We start from the raw sequence: 20,791 nt of genomic DNA on the forward strand, positions 1-20,791 counted from the left end.
CACATTGTCCAGTCATTAGCACGTACGGGTTATGAGGTAGCCAATCATTTGGTTTATCAATTCTAATGTTGGCTCGTACAAATGATTCATGAGTTGCAGTAAAGTATTGTCGCCTACTCTTCCAAGTCCTTGGAATTAAAATAGTAATTTCTTTCCAGTAAACTCTATTAGATGTTGCTTCAAATAGGTATTGTGATCCATTTGTAAAATCTCTCTAAAATAAAAAGTACAATATACAAACTTGAACACTATTTAGAATTTGTTATACATTTTGTTTGCAATTTAATTCTATTGTTACTTCACTTATTAAATTTAAAATCATCAAATGTACTGTTTAGTTGAATAAAGAAATCTTGTTTCACATCAACAATCATAACTCAAATTGTAACTTTTCTAAAGTGACTGATTGATGTGCAAAAATAGTGCTCATTACAAATGTATGTGTATGTTCTGTGTAATTGCTCATAGTTTTACAGGCTTGAGTAGGAAATTAAACTATTTTTACCCTATACTTTAGCAATCAACGCATTAAAATATTTTTCTACATGTATTCAGCTTAGGAAAACATTAAATCTGACAGTGTAGAATTATTATATTATTATCCAATTATTAAATGAACATGGCATTTTTTTTACTTGCCTTGATTTTGCATATAACCTTGATTCTGTCACAATTTTTATTTATTTATTTATTCTATTGGCTCGGGCTCAGTATATTAGCAACATTAGGAAATGAAAATTCTCAAAAACAAATGTTGACGAAACATTTTATAATTGTTACTAAACTAAAGTGCAACATCTATATTTACTTCTCTGTTATTTTCCTCACATAATATTTATCAATGTAAAATTGTCAACAAAATGAATGATCGCAACTGGAATCGTGGTTGTAACCTACGTTACATGTTTTATTTTCGACTTTCAATGTAAACGATTATAAAGGCAACAACATTATATTTCTATGAATATGAAACTATAAAATAGTGTATGTAATCAAACAAAAACATGTATAATAACTTACATATTGTTACATTCACTAGTACATATTGTATTTTATAGTTTATACTTTATTAACATCCATAATAAAATGAGTCGTCAATCAAAGGTTGTTGTTGATTTCTTGTATGTCCGCATACATTCCTGTCTTAAATTCACATAAAATAACACTCATTATTGTACTCTATTAAATAGTCATATGACAAAACTGGTGTTATCTTTCTTAGAAAATGTATACTGTGTTACAATTGAGTAACGTAAATTACGTATTCAGTAACGTAAATTACTGAATTGAAAGATGAATTCGTCATCAAAATAGTTAAATAAAAACAACATTTGTAACTTTTAACAATAAACCTCATTGGTATTTTAGATCATTGCCATCACTTTAGTAGGCAAACAAATTATGTGTTTCATTAAATCATCCTTTTTTTTTATTTTCTATTAATTCAATGCATATTTTATTAATTATAATTATAAAAACTCCCATATGAAAATGTAAATTAGTGAGTTTTATAATGCTAGTGTACATACTATTGTTTTGGTTAATATGATTATTATTATTTATTATAATTCTGTGAACTTTACAGTTGCTTGGCCTAATGCTTATATCAGTCTCAACTTTCTTAGTAACGTAAGTTACATTTCCTTTAATGTTTCAACATTTTGATTTATCCGTTCCCTCTCCTGGTCTGAAATGTAGAACAATCTACCCGTACAACCCTTTGTTTCAATTTCAACACGGCAGATAACTTTATCAATAGGAATCCATATTTCATCCTTACTATTTGGCCACTGAAATATGTTCTTGTTAATTCTGCTGCCAGATTTAAAAAAAGACACCAACGCATCTTCATCATCTATATCAACAACTTTGCCGATGTACCATTCTTCATCATATAATGCCGATACCCAATCATCAACATGGAATTGAATTTTGCTGCTTTGCTTGGTATTTTGCTTTTGACGTTTCGTTAAGCTATGGACTATCCATCCGGGGCACATGTTATCAGCAGAAGAGGTTTCTTGACACGCTCTACAGTAGCAAGATACATCGCGTACCATCACTTCTCCACTGATGCCTCTCACTGCATGGAGATTTGTAGTCCCGGAAACAGGTCTTATGTTTGGCCATTTCATTTGTATTTCCGATTCTGCAGCCACACATTCCTCATTAGTAACAAAAAAGTACTCTATGCGTGAGTTTTCTCTTTCTTGACAAGCCCAAGCAAAGAAGTCGTGGGCATCTTGGATCACTGCCGCACCACGTTTTACGGCTTCGTCCGCCAAGCGTTTTACTGTTCCGCCAATGCCGTCGCATGGCCTTTTTCCATGCCCAGCTTCGAAGTAGTCCCAGCTGGCATTAATATTATGGAAAAGTATGTTGTGATTAGATATGATGGAGAATATTGTTTTATTCCGGTATTGTGATGTTGGACTATCGGTCCAATAATGGATAGTCTTTAATTCTGGCAAGATCCCTCTCAATTTTGGCACCAGCTTCTTTAAAATTGCAAACACAGTAGAAGCGTTGTGTGCGCGGGTGTCTGAAACCGCTACCATGCTATGATGCTTAATTTCGCCATCATGAAAGTAAGCAACTATAGGGTGTAAAGTAACACCGGTCTGATTCCAGTAGGCGCTTTGCACTTCTTCCATCGGCACACATGTGTAATTCTGAGCGAAATCCATATGTATGACGCATTCTCCTTCTTGCAGGTTTTCTTTACACTCTCTTATAGCAGTGTATTGTGCTGTAACCCGTTGTGCATGTTTTCGGAAATCAATAGTTGTAGTTGCAAATGTGCTTTTGTCGACTCTTTGTTGAACAAGTTTAGTTTTCTTCTTACCGAAATTGTCCGGGACACGTTTCCATTCTTCATACTGGATCTCTTGGTCTGGTATACGTTTGGCAAGATCAGATATCTGTGTGTCGGTGATTGATTTGATTGCTTCATCGGGGCTTGTGATTGTGATCACACCTAGAGATTGTAATACCTTTAACTGAAGGGCAAAGTTCTGATGTTTTTGGCCAAGACTTGTGTTTCTTGCTGTGAATTTGACAAGTTTAATATTAGCATTTCTTTGTCGGATTTTCTTAAACGAGGAAAAAGAAACCTTCCGTTGCTCGGGATTTTCACTTTTGTACTTGGCAAACAAGTTCATCATGTAATCATTGAGGTATCTTATCTGGCGTTTTTCTTTGGTAGAAGATGTTTTGCAGGCATCTCGTTTTCCTGGCATCATCCTGGAGTTGTCATCTCTTTCCATGAAGCCTAATACTTCATTATGAAGAACTCCCCACGCCTTTTTTACATACTTCGCAGCTGTGATTCCTTGCTTTTTCGTCTTGGATAGGTTACGTTGACCAAGGCCCGACTCCCTTGAAACACGCGCGATTAACCTGTATTTCTTGATTATCTTTCCAGATAGAACATTGCTAATCATTCTTCTGGCCTTCTGCCCTTGATTTATCTCTGTGCTCTCTCTTATTTCATCAAGCAGTGCATGTGAAAGCAGGAGTTGTTTTTTCAACCCTTTGGGTACTGATCTTGGTGACATACCTAGAAAATTGGAAATTACATCAATACTAAATTAAGTACGGTTTAGAATATTTAAATATTATCTCAATTGATATGTTCAGGAAGATAATGGGTTAAGCGGCATGTAATGGGCAGAAAAAGAAAATACGTATATTCACATCACCATACACGACATGGAACAAGTTATCATTTATAAGGCCTTGAGTACATTTTGTGGATATTTGCTCTATATTATAAATAGCCAATATTATCATTATTAATAATAATTATGCGTGAATAAAACAGTACATTCATTCGTGACGTACCTGCATTTCGTAAATCCTGATTTGCTTTCGATCTTGGAGAGTCAGTACTACTCATGGACGAGTCATGACTGGTAGATGGGATGCAATTCTTATTTACTTTCTTCAGAGCTCTTTCATAGCGCTTGTTTATGGTTTTTTTTTGTCTGGTCATTTTCTGTAACTCCAGATTTAATTTTTCGATGCGACGATGGGCTCGACTTAGTGCTCTGCCAACACGTTTTCGAGTAGAAATACGTCTCTTAAACGACATCTTGATGCGTAGAGGAGAAGTTGGTGAAACCACATCGGAAGATATGGCTGAATCATCATTACTACTACTAGGTTCGTCAGCTTCTTCTGGGTGTTGTACTTGTAGTTGGGCTTGAACTTGCTTCACGTACCTTCGATGTTTCTGTACTCTTCTTTTCACCGTCGCTCTCCGTGCATTTCTATCTTTTGTTGTAAGTTCTGCTGACGGAACATAGTATTTCATTACACGTCTTGCTTCTGCTTGCAAGTACTCTGCTCCTCGCTTCTCTTTTTGTCGTTCCCGATACGCTGCCTGAATCTCGGCTCGTGACTTTACCATTATCACCAGTGTCACCTAGTGTTTAACAAAATGTATTAGTATTAAATCGAAATAAACAAATATTAAATTATATTTTTACATTTTAAATAACCATAATGTAAAAAAATACATTGACTTTGTATGTAGTAAATTATGTAACTTACGTTACCATGAACTTACTATTAATACTTGTGAGTATCGATATTACAAAGACACAAGATGTATCCAGGTACATGACATACGTTTGACAATGAATATTCATAAACATATATACACAGATATTATCTTAATATCATTGCTATGTTCGGTAATGTTACAACAACATAGACATACAACATCAATGTGAAACTTACGTTACCATAGTATCAAGGGCAAAGAAACTTCCCATAAAATAACCCTAAATAAAATCAACTCCGGTTGGAGGTAATGTTCATTATTGCCTGTATAATATAACTTAAATTATTTGAATATACTGAGTAGAAAAAAAACAAGACGTCTTAGAAATGAGGTATATAAAATGGTAACCTACGTTACATGTAGTGTAATTTACGTTACGTTGTTGCCTATGCTAGCTTACTAGTATAAATTGTACAATGTAATAACATACTTGCATATCTGTCTAATTTCCTAAATTATGAACATTAGGAAAGTTGTTCTAAATGATCTTTAGTGAATTAAGCATTTGAATACTTACTAAAATATACTCGAAAATCTGATATGAAGAATAAACTATGAAATTGTGAAGACGTATTTATAAAAACGTGGTCAAAATTGCCGCTGTCTGCCGAATCACGTGGTTAAAACTTTTTATTGTGTCAGAGGGCGTTTTCTTGATCATAAGAATATCTGTATTCCTTAGAAATGTCCATAATATTAAAACTCATCAGTAACAATATATATGGTAACGTAAGTTACCATAACGTAAATTTCAAATGAACTTCAAAGGCTCAAATAATTAAATCTTAAAACAACAACAAAATAATCAGTTTAAAATTAAACTTGACGTAACTAATCTTATAAATTATTATAACATGTGTGTACACAAACCGGATCCTAAGAAGAAATGGGGTAACGTAGGTTACGTCGCTTAACCAATCGTTTTTCATTAACACTTTCCAGGCAATTTTATAACGTATTTACATTATATTTCATCCGCGCAAGCAATATAATCGTTATCAAGAGTACAAATCACATATAATACGAAGAAAAACACTTTTATAGGTAATTATTAATTGATATTTAATGCATTTTTTAAAGTCTGTAACGTAAGTTACGTCATTTGTGCGACATATTTAATTGAAGAATTTTTTAAAATAAAACTCATTTTTTGTCAAAATTTCACTTACATGCGTTAAACGTATAGGTAAGGCTCCAAAATATACAGTATTTACAATGATAAATGGGATTATATTTAATTTTTACACTAGTGAATATTATGAAATTGGCCGGCGACAGGCAGTTTTGTGTCATATCATGAAGTTTAAAGTGACATTATTTTTTAAGGGCAAGGATTTTCAAAATAAAAGTTGGCCAATACAAAGAATAACGTTTCCTGTACCGTCATAACGCTTTAAAACACACTTTTAGTGCATAGTTTTATATATATAACACAGTAATTATAGGCGACATTGGTTTTTCATATTCGTGTTGGTATAGTGAGCCTGAGCCTATTTGCACTATTTTATCTTGAGATCAATTTCTTCTAGCTATGTAAATTTTTCAGAGTATATTCCTTATGGCCAGGAATTGATGTGGTATGTTTTCTTGGAGAGCAATAAAAAATTATGCGGTCTACATTGTAATCATATCTAAGTCACAAGCATGTATTATAACTAAACTAAATTTGGTACTCATAAATTTCAGGTCATATTTCATCATATGACAATAAAAATACCGGTACATGCGTAGTGCATATTACGCATGCGTACGTGCGCTTACATTTGTCAAAATTTTCAACATTTATTTTCAATAAAATTGTAGGACGTTTTAGGCAATTTTAAGCATTTAAACTTACTTGGTATTTGAGACAAACAATGGACAATCACAAGGGTTACTCGCAACATTAAGTGCGGAAACAATTAATTTGGAGGGTATTTTTTCATTGCCATTCTGAGAAATGTTTTTTTGTTTAACTTGTGAGAATAGTAAAATGCTGTGTTCACATTTTTACATAATGTATATTCCATGAAAAACGTCTTAAAGGCAGGATATTCAGCCAATATAGTACAGTAGTGTACCAGTATTGTTTTGATCTTTAGGTCAATGCTTGTCATTATTACTTTCAGGTAAGATAACTGGGGACCTTGATTATAGTATAAAAAACTCTTTAATCTTGTATGAACTGCAGACTGTTAGACTCCCGACTCCCATCATACAATGAGATCTTTATAAACCCAGGTTAAAACTAGAGCTGTCAACTGTGACCAAAGCTCAAAAAGATTTAAAGTATAATCTATTTTGGAACTCAAAATACTTTCCACAAATAAATTGGTTATTAAAAGAAAACAGGAAAACCAAGAAACATTCATCGGTTCCACTTGAACGCTGTGTGACATTCCATTTACTTACTAATGGAATCCAAGCTTTAGGGTATTTCAACATGTTTTGCCATTTTTACTTACTTGTATTTTTTCCAGCAATAAGAGATCTTCTGGAACATCCTCATGTATTGCAACTAATAAGCTTGTGTAGCCACCGTCTATAATAGTTATTTCATTTGGAAAGGATGAGCAGATGGTAATAAAAACAGAAGAGAAAATATAAAACTGACCAATTCCAAATCCAAACATCACTTCAGTATTGTGCCAAAACTTCTACAAAACAAATTAGAATGATTTACAGTACTAGTATTTTACAATGGTGGCCATATATGGCCCGAATTTCTTGTAATATTGAAATTAAAATTCACTATTAATTTATATACAGTAATACCAGATTTCTCAAGTACTATGTAAATTCTGTCCAAATATGGATAAGAAATAAAGATAATAACTATAGAAAAACGGTACAAGAACTAAACACAAAAACTTGAAAAAGAACATCATGCTAAGGAGTAATTGCCTGAGTCTAACGATGAGGACACTAATGTACTGGCGTTGGATATAATAACATCTCGTATCACTGACCAAGTAGAGTTACGCGACATATACCGATCTCATAGACTGGTGAAACTGCTTTACCAATCCAACAAAGCAACAAGCAAAACACCTTTAAATTATATATACTGTATAGTAGTGCTTTAATAATTATCATATCACTACAAATATTTTCAATTCTTTTCCATAAAGCATATCAAAAAGTGATTGCATAGCATAGATTGATCACATAAAATGCTTTTAAGATGCATGAAACTGAGAACTGATCTGATTGAAAATTCACATAAATGTACACTGTATCATCACTGCTGTGAATTGAAGACATGACTACATGAATTTGTCTCTGATCATGTTTTCACACCCAGCTTTAGCCAGCTATATTCCCAGAGGACAAAAGCATTCTGGAAACAGTTACCACATGCAATGCTTTTACTAACAGAAATGCTACAGCTGACAGAAATGAGAATTTGTAAACTTCACTAATTTATAGGTCCATGCTTAACAACCCAAAGAACGTCTATGAGATTTACGGCCGACAGAAGTGAGAATTTGTAAACTGGAGTAATTTATAGTTACTGTACATGCACGAAGATCCAAAGCACATCTGGGAAGAGTCTATGAGATTTATGCACCTGACAGATACTGTATGTATACAGTGGCGGACCTGGGGGAAAGGGGGGATGTAATATTTTTAATTCTAAAAAAAAAAAAAAATGATGCAACAAACCTGTGACCGCCGACATGGATTCGACGCACCTGACTATTTTAATTAAGAAGAGTAGGCCTAGAGCTACAGTAAGGTTAGCATTATAGTTGTGTAAATATTAGTTTAATTACTATTTATGAATTCAAGAGTTTAAAAAGAAAACGCGATTTAAAATCTTTCGAAAATACCCACAACTGAGTTATTTTTAGTTGTCTAGCTCGCTCCCCATATGAATACCGCCTTGCTTACTGTGATATTGCTGCAATTTGATGTGAAAAGGGCTTCAGGTATATAATATGTTGATTCCTGACCTATAACTACCATGCCAGTATAATACATTATCCTGATTGATTGGTATTTATACTAATGATGTCAACACTTGACATAAACATATTTATAGATTCTAAAATGCACATTTGATACAATGACTAGAATACATTTATAATCTAGGTTTATACAGGTACTACAAACAGTAATTCAATCTGGTGATTGAGGTAAAACATGATGTGCTAATCTATATCAAAAGTACATTCTAACTTCAAAACACTATAAAAGGAATGATGATTTAATGGTAATGTTTTCTGGATATAAAATGAAACAGAGCATGACTGATCCTCCATTTATTATCCCACAATAGGTTTAAAGCCCCATTCCCTACGTTTTTTAGATCTAATTTAAGATCACAAACTATATTTAATGTAAAAATAATACTATATGGTCCTATTGCAATAACTTTTTTCGTCTTTAAACGGTTAAAAATGTGAAAAATAAGTCGATTCTAATAATTATAGCGGCCCGCTATAAATCCCAAAATGCATTGCGCGCGGATTGATATTTTTGTTTTTCACCTGAAATTCGCCCACTTTTCGATCGATCGTGAGGCCAAAACAAATGGAAGACTCCTAACTTTTCAGCGAAAATACCGGGTTTTCCCCAATTTGTATCAACGGAGTCTGGCAAAAATAGAAAGACAATTAATGCAGCAACTATACAACGTCAGGCTAGGTATATAGCTCGCGTACGCTGTTCGTACGTTACCGATGTTTACCAGCTAGGCCTACAAAACTAAGCCTAGCTAGGCTAGGCCTAAGACCGTCCACGAGCGGTCGATCGCCGCGAGCTACTTAGGTAGTGCATTGTTTCTCACTTTTTATCATAATTTACCATACAACGTACATTTAAGACAAGAAATGACATGGTTTAATGTTTTTAAAGTGATATATATGTATAATTTTCCAAAAAACGTCCAAAATTGCAGGGAAGGGGTCTTTAAGTTTCAAAAACACTCATTTTAATATCAAGCCTATGGTGATTTTAGAGTAGATACACATTCTTTTTATTTTAGTTTATAACAGAAGATTCAGGATATTTTTCCATTTTAAAGTATTTTTGATAAATGCATATCGATGTTTTTACTTTTTAAGCTATAAATGCAAATGAAAAAAAAAAGGATATAATTATATGTGACCCGATCTGGCAAAACCCTACTTTTGTCGGAAATATTCATTTTGTATTTTTTGATATATTTGGATTATTTTAATCATAAGCTTTGTAGTGGTGTTAATTTCATAAAAATTGAGTAAATATTTAAAAAGTTATTACATTTTAAAAACTTACAAATCATTCAATTAGTTTACGAGAAAATCGCGTTTGAAGTTTGCAATGAAATTCTTTTTGATACGCGCTGAAAACTCACTCCGTAGCAACGCGGTATTTTGGTCTAAGGCACAATGACATCATACCAGGAAGTGTGTGCGATAATAGCAGCGTGCACATCATAGTCAATTTGACTGATTTCAGACCCCGTTTTAACCTATTTAGTCACTCGAAGTAACTATTTTGCACCATTGAAAAGCAGCATTATAACGTCAAGCTTATTTTAACTGGTTTCCTAGGTGTTTACGATATCAACAGCGAAAAACCAAGCAGGCCTAGGCGGCCTAGGCCTAGCTAGGCGGCCTAGGCCTAGCTAGGCCTATTCAGATTTTCGCCGTCATCGCCTGTAAGACTTTACTGATGGGTGTTCATCAAGCCGTATATGGCAGCGGTGCATCGACACTGGGCTGGCGTTAGTAGTAAACTAGCCTAGACAAGTTTGGCGCCTTGCAGAGTCACAACTTGCTAGCTACTAACATTGTATTGACGATTTAATACATTTATTTTTTTTTATAACGTGGAAGATCGCTGTATTGTTTGGACTTGAATCCAATGATTAAAAAAAAACATTTAATATGAATGGACTGGACAATAAATTAAATAAATAATTAAGAGCCGATTGGATATATAAAATGTATAAAGAAAACTATTATTGACAATAAAGCTAGGCCCAGTAGTAGTAGGCCTACAACCATAATAAAATTAAGGCCTAGCCCAAAAAAATATAGGAAATACAATTGAATTTATGACGTGAATTGTTTTTGACTTGTCTATTTTATTATGGAATAAACAAATACAGGCTACAGCTATTGCAGAACACGCCGAACACTTTACTTTGAATATTAAAATCGTTTTTATTCCAATTTACGACATGCTGTGTGTAAAATGAAAATAACCTCACAAAAATGTAAACAACTTTTTATTTCCACGCGTAGAGCGTATAACATCTAGCGCGTTGACCAATAACGTTTGTTATTGCGATGATGCGCCATAGCAACACACGCAGTTCGCTGTTCTAGAAACTTCGAAGAACCGAATTTTCTGAAAATATGTCATAGTAAATCAAAGATTTCATTGGTTCCTTCTTTAAACTCCGCCCTAAATCTTCCATATTTGGAATGTCAAATGGATGAGCTTTATTTTGATGTGTGACCTTTCAACATTGTGCAGCGAACTGGCGATCAAAATGTCGTCAAACTCGGCAACTTTCAACTGAATTTACGCACAATTTTAGTGGAGATCGTGAATAAATTGTTAGGCTTGAGGAAAATACATGTTTTTAAAACTTTCTTTTTTCATAATTTTAAATAAATTTCGGGAGTTTAAATCAGGTAGACGTATTCTTAAATAGTGAAATATTTCGAAAATGCAAAAACATGTAATCTGCCAGGGTAGTCGAATTGGACGTATTTTGACTGATTACGTAAATTTTGAATTGCCGACAAAGAGAGGGTTTTGCGAGATCGGGTCACATATTGAGAATGGACATTTTAAGATCGAAATGCAAACACCAGGCCTATTAAAAACGTCAGGTGTATGCCTCGCCTAATACTTATCTATTTATTTACTTCAAGTAATATATATATGCAAGAATGATTTAAAATAATTATAAATTTTCATTAAAACGCCTAATAAATCAAACAAAAAGATTTTGCACACAAGCTTCGAAAGAAAGCCAATAATAAAGCATAACAACAAGTATTTAACATGCGGGAGGTACCAAATGCAATAATTACAGTAGATGGGAAGAACAATTAGGCTTTTGAAAGTGGCTGCTTACGTGAGGTGGCCGCTCACAGAGGTTCAACTGTATATATTTAATACCATTTTTGATGAATGATGGGAAGAAATTCAGGGCCATATATATAGTCACCTCATCTAAAATGTTCAATTCCTCCGCATAATCTTCGCTCCTAAAAATGAAGGAACTGAGACTGACAGAGTATTTTTGATAAATGTACGGAATTGATGATTTTCCTTATTGATAATAAGCAACAAAATGACCTTGAATATCAAATCCCTACAAATTCTTAGCAACAAAATGAGATAATTGGCATGCACTGAAGATCAAAGGTTTTTGAGAATAATGTCCGGATCAAAGATCTACATAATTAATTAATTCATTCATTCATTCCATTAATCTGGTTTTAATATTTACCAGGAACTTGTTTTCACATCTCCCTGAAACTTTCTTTTGGGAGCTATAGGTTACACTGTAGGCTCCGGGGGATGTAGCCACCTCGTCGGGGAGCCTAGCCCCCTGTCGGGGAACGCGAGTACTTTTCGTCGGGGAATATAATATACAGTAAAAATCATTCGCGTTCACTTCGTAGCTTCAGCGCCTAGAAAACCGCGACGTTCCATTTTTTTAGTATGTCAGAGGGCTACACTTTAAATGCATGCATTATTGCCAGCATCTAATAAACAATAGGTACGCACTTGTCTGGCGGTGTCCCTTTGTACGAATCGTTTAACGTGTTTTACGTGTGATATCATGTTCCATCCAGGGACCAGAATGAGTACTGTAGTTTCTAGGCTAACTTTACCAAAGCGTTACGTCGTGTACTGAGTACGCTATACAGCAAAAGGGTACGAATTATGTTCGCGATCTATTGTTCGTATGTTCAATTTTTAAATTTACGATTAACCCTCTGTACCGTGGGGTACCTAAAATAGACGTTTCACTGTAGACTCGCCTACATTACTAAACAAAAAACATGTCATTTTTGTTTAGCATCTTATTATAGCTAAGTTATTACATGAACCAATGTCCTGTATGTCATGAACTGCTCATCGTACATCGAAATTCCAGATTCTGGGAAATAAACTGATTTCCCCGACGGAAAATAGTATACAGTACGCTTGTGGACGCATTCCCCTCCAAATAAAAGGTAAAAAGAGTTACCTTTTTAGGCCTCTTATAGGCCTGAATTTTTTTAAGTATAAATGTAGTTTTTGAAGACCTGCAGCTCTAGTTTTCAAACTTTTCTTAGCTCAACCGTTCCTAATTATAGAGCTGGTCATGGATACTTATACATTTCGTTTTATATTTCGATGTACAATATACACTACTGTAAGTGCATTGTCTGGAAACCTAGAGCTCTCTTTTTTTTCATTTTCTTTTATATCCATGGTAAAAATAGAGACGTACCGGTATATATTTTGTTTTATGCTTCGAAGTATAATAAGTTAAATTTCCGGTACCTAGAAACTCTATTTTTCAAAAAGTTCTTAGCTCCACCCCAACCATGGTGGGCTGGTCCTGTAGACCTATAATTTCGTTTCATAATTCAATTTTTTGCAGGGACCTAACAGCTCTATTTTCACAATTTTCTTAGCTTCACCCAACCATCCATTGGGGGCTGGTCGTGTAGACTTATAATTTCGTTCCATTTATCAATATGGGCTTAAAGTGCCATTTCCAGGTACCTAGCAGTTCTATTTTTCACAATTTTCTTAGCAGCTCAATCCTAATGGTAGGGCTGGTCATGGAGATTTTATGTTGTATATTTTTAGAAATACTATAATCCAATTTTCGGGGACATAACAACTCGTATAACTAGACTTGTAATTTTAACTTTTCATATATCAATTAATATATAATAATATAATATAATTTGCAGGGACCTAGCAGCTCTATTTTTCAAAATTTTCTTACAGATGAGCCCATGGGTGTTAGTCTCGCGCATTTACAGTTTTCGCACCCCCAGACAGCAACCTGCTTATGCCTCTGCGATTATAACGATATACCTCTTACTTGGCCCGTGGGTAAGTTTTACGTTCGAGTATATTTTCTATGATAGGCATATTGAACTTTGAAAACTTTATTTTTATATTTGAAAGAATGGATTTACACAGTCATCGCATCGGATCTCGTGCAATGTGTTATTCACACAGTATTTTATTCAGTGTACCATACAAAATGGAAAAAGTTGGCTACCCTAAATCGGATTAAAACGGCCTCAAATTACGCTTTAACGCGTTGTTTATGGGGGCTCCGCCCCCTTGACCTCCGTCGGGGAATTTAGCCCTCGCGTCGGAAAGATCCTGGCGCCACCGCTGATTCATAGCCAGACAACTGGTTCTTAGGCAAGTTTGTTTCTCTCACCCAGGTGAACAAATGGGTACCTGGTAAAGTAAAAACACAACTGCGATGATTACTAGCAACATATGTGTTCTAAAATGACCGGGGTCTGTGAAGTCCTTTTACATTAGGCATACATACAATTTAAGGTAACAGAAATGATAATTTTCAACTACAGTGTAATACTTAAAAGTAAATCTATGTTTATAAATATTTTGAGAATAAAGCAATTTGAAAATGAGCTACAAAAGCCTGGACAGCAAATTTATGAGGGCTAAAAATAACTAGGGGAAACTCTAAAACATGTGATTGTATGCTATTTTGTATACAATACATCTACCTTTTTTTCCCCTCTAGATAAAAACAAGTATTATATTTCAACACAATTTGCTCAATAACTTTATTTGATTTGATTTTATTTTTACAAAACAGGGCCAACACAAAAATTATCCAGTGTTAATTGGTCGATTTCTGAAGGGATATCCCTTCACTGATACATACTGCATGTCATGTTAGCATTGCAATGTAATGTACGGTTGTTAAAAGCCTAGTAATATATTAAATTAAATTAATTTGTAGTTTGTATGGTAAATGAGTAAACATACCTAACAATTATTATACAAATAATAGTTGGTAATAATATTTCATGAGTTGAAAAATTGACTGATATATATTTTAATGAGGCAGAGCCGATTATTTGTTTTATAACACACCTAATTTTATTCAATATATGTATCGTAAATCATTGATGAATGCTAAGCCGAGAAGCTAGGCCATTAAAAAAAGCAGTGCTCCAACTTTAGATGTGGAGTAGAACAGTTATAGATGAAGGGCACATGTTGATTTCGGAACGCAATCAGTCAACAATCAGATAGAATGGCATGCAATAATTTAATGGCTTAATTTTTAAATATTACTTTTATAGTAAAGATTATTATGTCTTCCAGCAATTTGAACGCATAGTTAAAAGAGCTAAGAAATGCATAAATGGAGATAATAATCTGCCTAGTGTTATGGAAATGTATGATAATCGAATGGAACAGAAAAGAATTGCAATTATGAACGATGACACTCATCCACTCCGTACATTCTTTGTGTTTAATCGTACTGGGTGTAGACTAAGAGTACCATCAAGGTTACTGACAGCACGGTACCGACTGTCGTTTGTCCCACAATGCATATTTAAATATAATGACAACAAACACAAATAGTTGTATTTTCAAACACCTGGGGAACGCCTGATTACATTTATCCTCTGTACATATTTTATTGTTCTTTGTATTTTACTTCATGTTTTAACATTTTACTGATTTTATTCTATTTTTATATTATGCTGCCATGAGAAAAACCAATTTCAGATCTTTTGTTGACGAACTATTTGACAATAAAGTTATCTTGTATATTTGTGCCAAAATAGATTTGTTTAGCAAATTTTGTTATTCTTGAGATGCTGAATCCAAAAAAGATAGGTGCCATTTTTTCAACCACTTCTTCAACCGCCATTTCGTATTTCAAAATGGCCGACATTCCACACTAAACTGGTCATCTATGGTATCATTGGAAAGGGAATGTAATACTGATCATTTATTTTATTGTGTGACCAATAACAGTCAAAAGGTCAACATGCAATTTCACCAAATACTGTACTGTTTGGTATCGTTAAATAGCTTTTTTATTCAGAATACAGTTTTATCAATGTTTGTTTGATTTTCTTTCTACTTTGTCATTGTCAATTTATATGTTTAATATTATATTATATATTATCTTAATACTAAAATAAGTACGGTACTGGATTACCATTAACTTATTAAAAAATCAAAATAATTAATAGTCCATGAACAAAGGTGAAATAACCTGTTGTCAAATCACATCCTTGTTTTGTTTCTTTGGATAGCTTTTTAAATTCTGAATCTATTTATTTTTAGTAGTCTAAATTTCTGTTTTATAATAAGGACTTTCTTGTCAGTGGGGAGATAGTTCAAATTACACAGTAAAATCTCTATTCTTTTGTACACAAATTTTGTAAATAGAGAGGCATTTTTAATAAAAAGCTATGAAAAATAAACGGTGTGGTAAAAAATGTTATCAGATGACTAAATATAGGTAATATAACTTGAATTTTACATTTCTGGTATTTTTATTCATCTTCAGATTTTTATTTTCATGCTATAGCAAAAATTATCCACCGTACACCCACCATCTTTTTTCACCTTCTAGGAAGTCACCAGACATGTTATTACATTAGGTTAACTACCTAACTACTGAAAAAAAGTCTTCCTGGTTTTTATGGAAGAATTTTGCCAAATTTTGTATTTGGTCATATTAAGGGAAATTCATGTTTTTTCGTCTTGATTTCTGTTACAAATATTTGATTTATGTACAATTAACCAAATATTATATTTAAAATTCATGCCTGTACCTGAGCTTTAATTACTATTTATGAATTCAAGAGTTTAAAAAGAAAATGCGATTTAAAATCTTCGGAAAATACCCACAACTGAGTTATTTTCAAAACACACGCACTTCTACAGTACCACCAGCAGCGTCACGTTGTCTACTCTGTAGCTTGCGCCTTGTGTGAATGCTGACGTCATCATGCTAAAAAAATACACCATTCTCCATTTCAGTTTTAATTACCGCCTTGGCCCTCTGTGTGTGCAAGCGTTAGCGTGATATATTTACACCCCTGAGTGGCGTGTAATATCGTGAACTTTTTTCTTGCATATGAAGGTTTTTCACGCTGCTGCTCTAGCCCTCTACGTCACACGAGATGACTTATTTATTAGATGAAATCAAGCAGCAGTTATAGTACTACACTTTGACATTTTTGCTAAAATGGAAACTCGACTATAATTTATAGGTACCAGCTGCATTTCTGGTATATATGAGTCCCATGACAATACTGTATTTCGCTGTCAGATAATCATTGAATTATTATCAAAACAGTCCATGAAAGTTTTTGTTTGTAATATGATAAGTGACCCCCAGACTTGACCTTAGAAATAAAATAAACTAAATTGAGTCTGTTTCATATCAAAGTTATTCACTTCTGTAACAAAATTCACATTATAAAAAGAGAAAAGAAATGTTTAATTATAACTCAAAAACCACATTGTCTGACAGACAATTGAAGTATTTTGCTTTTAATTACATGTTTTCAGGTAAAATAACTATTATGTGACAATAAAATGACACATTCAAAAACAAATTTGAAATAAAAAATATTTTTCAGAGGGACAATATATCTTTAAAACTGTTACGTCAATAAGCGAGCAGCGTTTTTTGTAAGAAATATTTCTTGTTATATAATAATAGGGAGTTTTCAAAAACGTCACGCATACGTATTCGTTTTTCGTAAACCAGTAACATCAAAGCAAGTGAGGACTTTAAAAACTGCTATTTATCAAAATTGACCTGGCATTTTAGTAAATTACTTTACCTCCTAAACTCTCCCCCGCTCAGTGCTACGCACCTCGTTTATACCACTTTCGTCGATTTGCCACTGCAAGCATATGTATGCGAGTTTGGTGTAAAGGTTATGTAACCCCTTTCAACTAACAATAGCTTCAGCCGACTGACAATAGAACAGAAACGCAAAAACAAACGAGTGAATTTGCAAAGAAATAGGGTTTTTAAACTACTCGCATCAAAAATCTTGTACATTAAATATAACTATGTTTGAAAATTACAAATCACAAATATAATTCTTGCCTCTTGTACAAAACTGAAGTTTTTTGGACAAGTAGTTCTTGAGAAAATACAATTTTAGTTTACTTGTTACTTTAGGACTGCTCACCGGCTTTTGAAATTTCTGTCCTATCTTTTAACACTAGCTTCTAAAATAATTTTAAGAAGTGGTCCAGAATTGGGACCGTTGTCCGGATTGCCTCCAACATTGACCACATATCCATCTGTATTTTCATTTTGGAAAAGATCTTGTAATTACTTTTTGAGTAATCCTGCTAACAAACAAACAAACAAACTACCCTTCGCGTATAGCGCGAGACTTGGCCAAATCAAAATTGGCCTTCTAAACACACTTGATCTTGACCGATTTTAACCCAATCAAAGTTCCGTATGTCATAAACCTTTCTTGTTACATAAAAAAAGAGACATCATTTCTCTAGATTTCATTATAAATCAGGCGTGTAATTTATATACTAAGAAATAAACTTAAACAAACAATACGGATAATAAAAAAAAATACTGATTTCGTTTCGTTTCTCAAGGTTAGACTCGATCTCGGTAACTTGAACGCTGTTGACACCAGCACAGACCACCGAGCCTGGCTAACATTATTGTAGGCCTATTGTAGTACAGTAATTTGGAGTCATTCGGATAAAAATTGTGAGCGCTTGAGTTATGACAAACAAACGCACACAAAACCGGACAATAGAACAGCAACGTGAAAAACAAACGGGAGAATTTGTAAAGAAATAGGTTTTTTAAACTACTCGCATCAAAAACCTTGTACAATAAATCTAATTATGTTTTAAAATTACAAATCACAAATAATAACCATTGTCTATTGTACAAAAATGAAGTTTTTTGGACAAGTAGTTCTCGAGAAAATGCAATTTTAGTTTACTTTAACCGATTCACCACGATAAGCGCTTAAAGCGCTCAAAAGGTTAAAAGTCAAGGTCATTGTAAACAAATTATCAACATAAAAAAAGTAAATCGAATTTACATGCGCAGTTTGCTGTGCATGAATCGTAACAACAAATTATACAAAATACTCACAACTTTTTTTTTAAAAATATGCTTCTAAATATATAAAAACAAACGCTGTTCGAAACGCGACAGGCGCGTTGAATGAATCTAGGCCTAAACATACAACGTAAAATCGTCTAAAATCCATCTTTATTTCTAATAATCACTATTTTGAAGCTTGTATACAATAAATGTATAATAAATAAAGATTATGTATCAGTTACAGTGTCTAAATCGTCATATTTCCATGTAAAAATGTGATTTTTCTACCGGAGAAAAGTCGTGAAGATGTCCTCACGAGGGCCGCGCCATATTGTTTACCTTTGATTGTAATATGAACCCTGACATGTCAGATGCATTATGGGCATGAAATATTTGTTCAAACTCTGCGCAAAGGTCAGTTTATTGAAGCATAACTTTTGACAAACATTTTGATACCAAACTTGTTTTAATTTCATAAGTTTTCGACGCATTTTCGTCAAATTTTCTGCAAGCTACACGTCTAAAACAGCGGACTAAGCTCCCGAGGGATGCCGGTGCGCGTGAGAATCGCGAATTCCAAGTCGCTTTCGGGATGTTTTTTTTAACATTCCCGGTGAACAAACAGCGGCAAGGACGCTCTCGGGGCGGTTCCCGATAGGCCTAGGCCCCAAATGGTCATCGTCGGATGAGTCAGTCTACTAATTTCTTCATAATTTCGAAACCGGTCATTCATAATGGACAAGTTTGTTCTTATTTTGAAGAGAAGAAATAGGTTCTGATGAAGAGATGAGTTTTATTATGAAATATTTATTAATTTTTGTGCATTTGGTAGTCAAAGATAAATTACAAATTTTTAAAAATTTTCCTAAAATATTTCTAAAATTTGCATAATCCATACTCCGCCAAAATAAGTTGTAACACAAATTTGATAACATATTTGGAAATAAAATGTCCTTTGCATTATTTTTGTTTTTTAATTTTTTTAATGTCTGTGTTTAGAAAAAAAGTTAGGGTTAATTATATGACATATGCTTTTTGGGTCCCAGGGGAGCAAAATAAACTTAGGGGTCAATGGGTTAAGACTGCTTACCGGCTTGTGAAAATTCTCTCCTATCTCTTAACACTAGCAGGTCTAAAAAAATGGGCCGTGGTCCGGATTTTCACCAAATTTGGGCAGCCGACATGTATGGCAGTAATTTGGAGTTATTGGAATAAAAAGTGTGAGCGCTAGAGTGATGACAAACAAACAAACACAAAAACCGAACAGATCAACATCAATTTGGCCAAGTAACAAACACGCGTGATGGATGGATTTACAAATAATGAGATAAATATTTATATCTACTGCCGATCAAGGTTTTAAAAAATGTCAATAGTATTAATAGAAATTCTATATTCAAAATTAACTAAAACAAAGCGTTTTCATTAAAAATGTATCTAGTGCGCCTCATACAAATTTGCGCAACCAACATAAAAACGAGACCGATATAAAACGTAATATAATGATAAAAAGTGTATCTAGCGGCGCTCCATACAAAATACCGGATGTTGATTTTATCGCGACCGATTTCATCTGACACCGCTAGGCCTAGCCTACCGGTGATAGACAGCTATCTATCACACACTATTATATCAATCTTTCGAGTCAATAGCTACCCAAAATGCATGTAAGGTATGAGGAAATACTTACAGACAGTGATTCCTCAATATGACGGTTTTAGTAAGATGAATTAGCTGATCCTCCTAATTGATGGACAACAGGAGGCGCGGAGTAGATAAATATTCAAACTTTCATCCACATTCGATTCAACTACACTCTCATCTCGTCACGATCTCGTAAGTCATCATGGAATACTGTACTAAGTTTGTACCTACAGTTGATGTGAAATAAATTACATCCGAACGAGAACCCCTAGCTCACTAAATTTTAATAATATTTATGTAGGCCTAGTATGGCGCGCCAAGCTGTCATTTATTCAAGCAATATAGATATCTTAGTTTTAAATAGAGATATCTTGAGTTCTCAAAAGAGATATCTTAGTTTTCAATAGAGATATCTTAGTTTTCAATAGAGATATCTTAGTGTTCAATAGAGATATCTCTATTAATAGAGATATCTCTATTAGGCTAATAGAGATATCTTAGTTTTGTTTCCTGTTGCAAAG

At 33.7% G+C, this 20,791-nt stretch overlaps 1 long non-coding RNA gene across 1 annotated transcript; it reads right to left on the reverse strand.

The window, feature by feature from the left end:
- Positions 1-4: 4 nt before the first annotated feature.
- Positions 5-20,490, reverse strand: LOC140043640 (uncharacterized). The gene is made up of 3 exons (XR_011844327.1): positions 20,317-20,490; positions 7,012-7,203; positions 5-214 (listed from the first exon to the last, which is right to left on the reverse strand). It is a non-coding gene; the product is annotated as an uncharacterized lncRNA (long non-coding RNA).
- Between the last annotated feature and the right edge of the window lie 301 nt (positions 20,491-20,791).

Source organism: Antedon mediterranea, chromosome 3 (assembly GCF_964355755.1).
Source record: "Antedon mediterranea chromosome 3, ecAntMedi1.1, whole genome shotgun sequence".
NCBI classification, from domain to species: Eukaryota; Metazoa; Echinodermata; class Crinoidea; order Comatulida; family Antedonidae; genus Antedon; species Antedon mediterranea.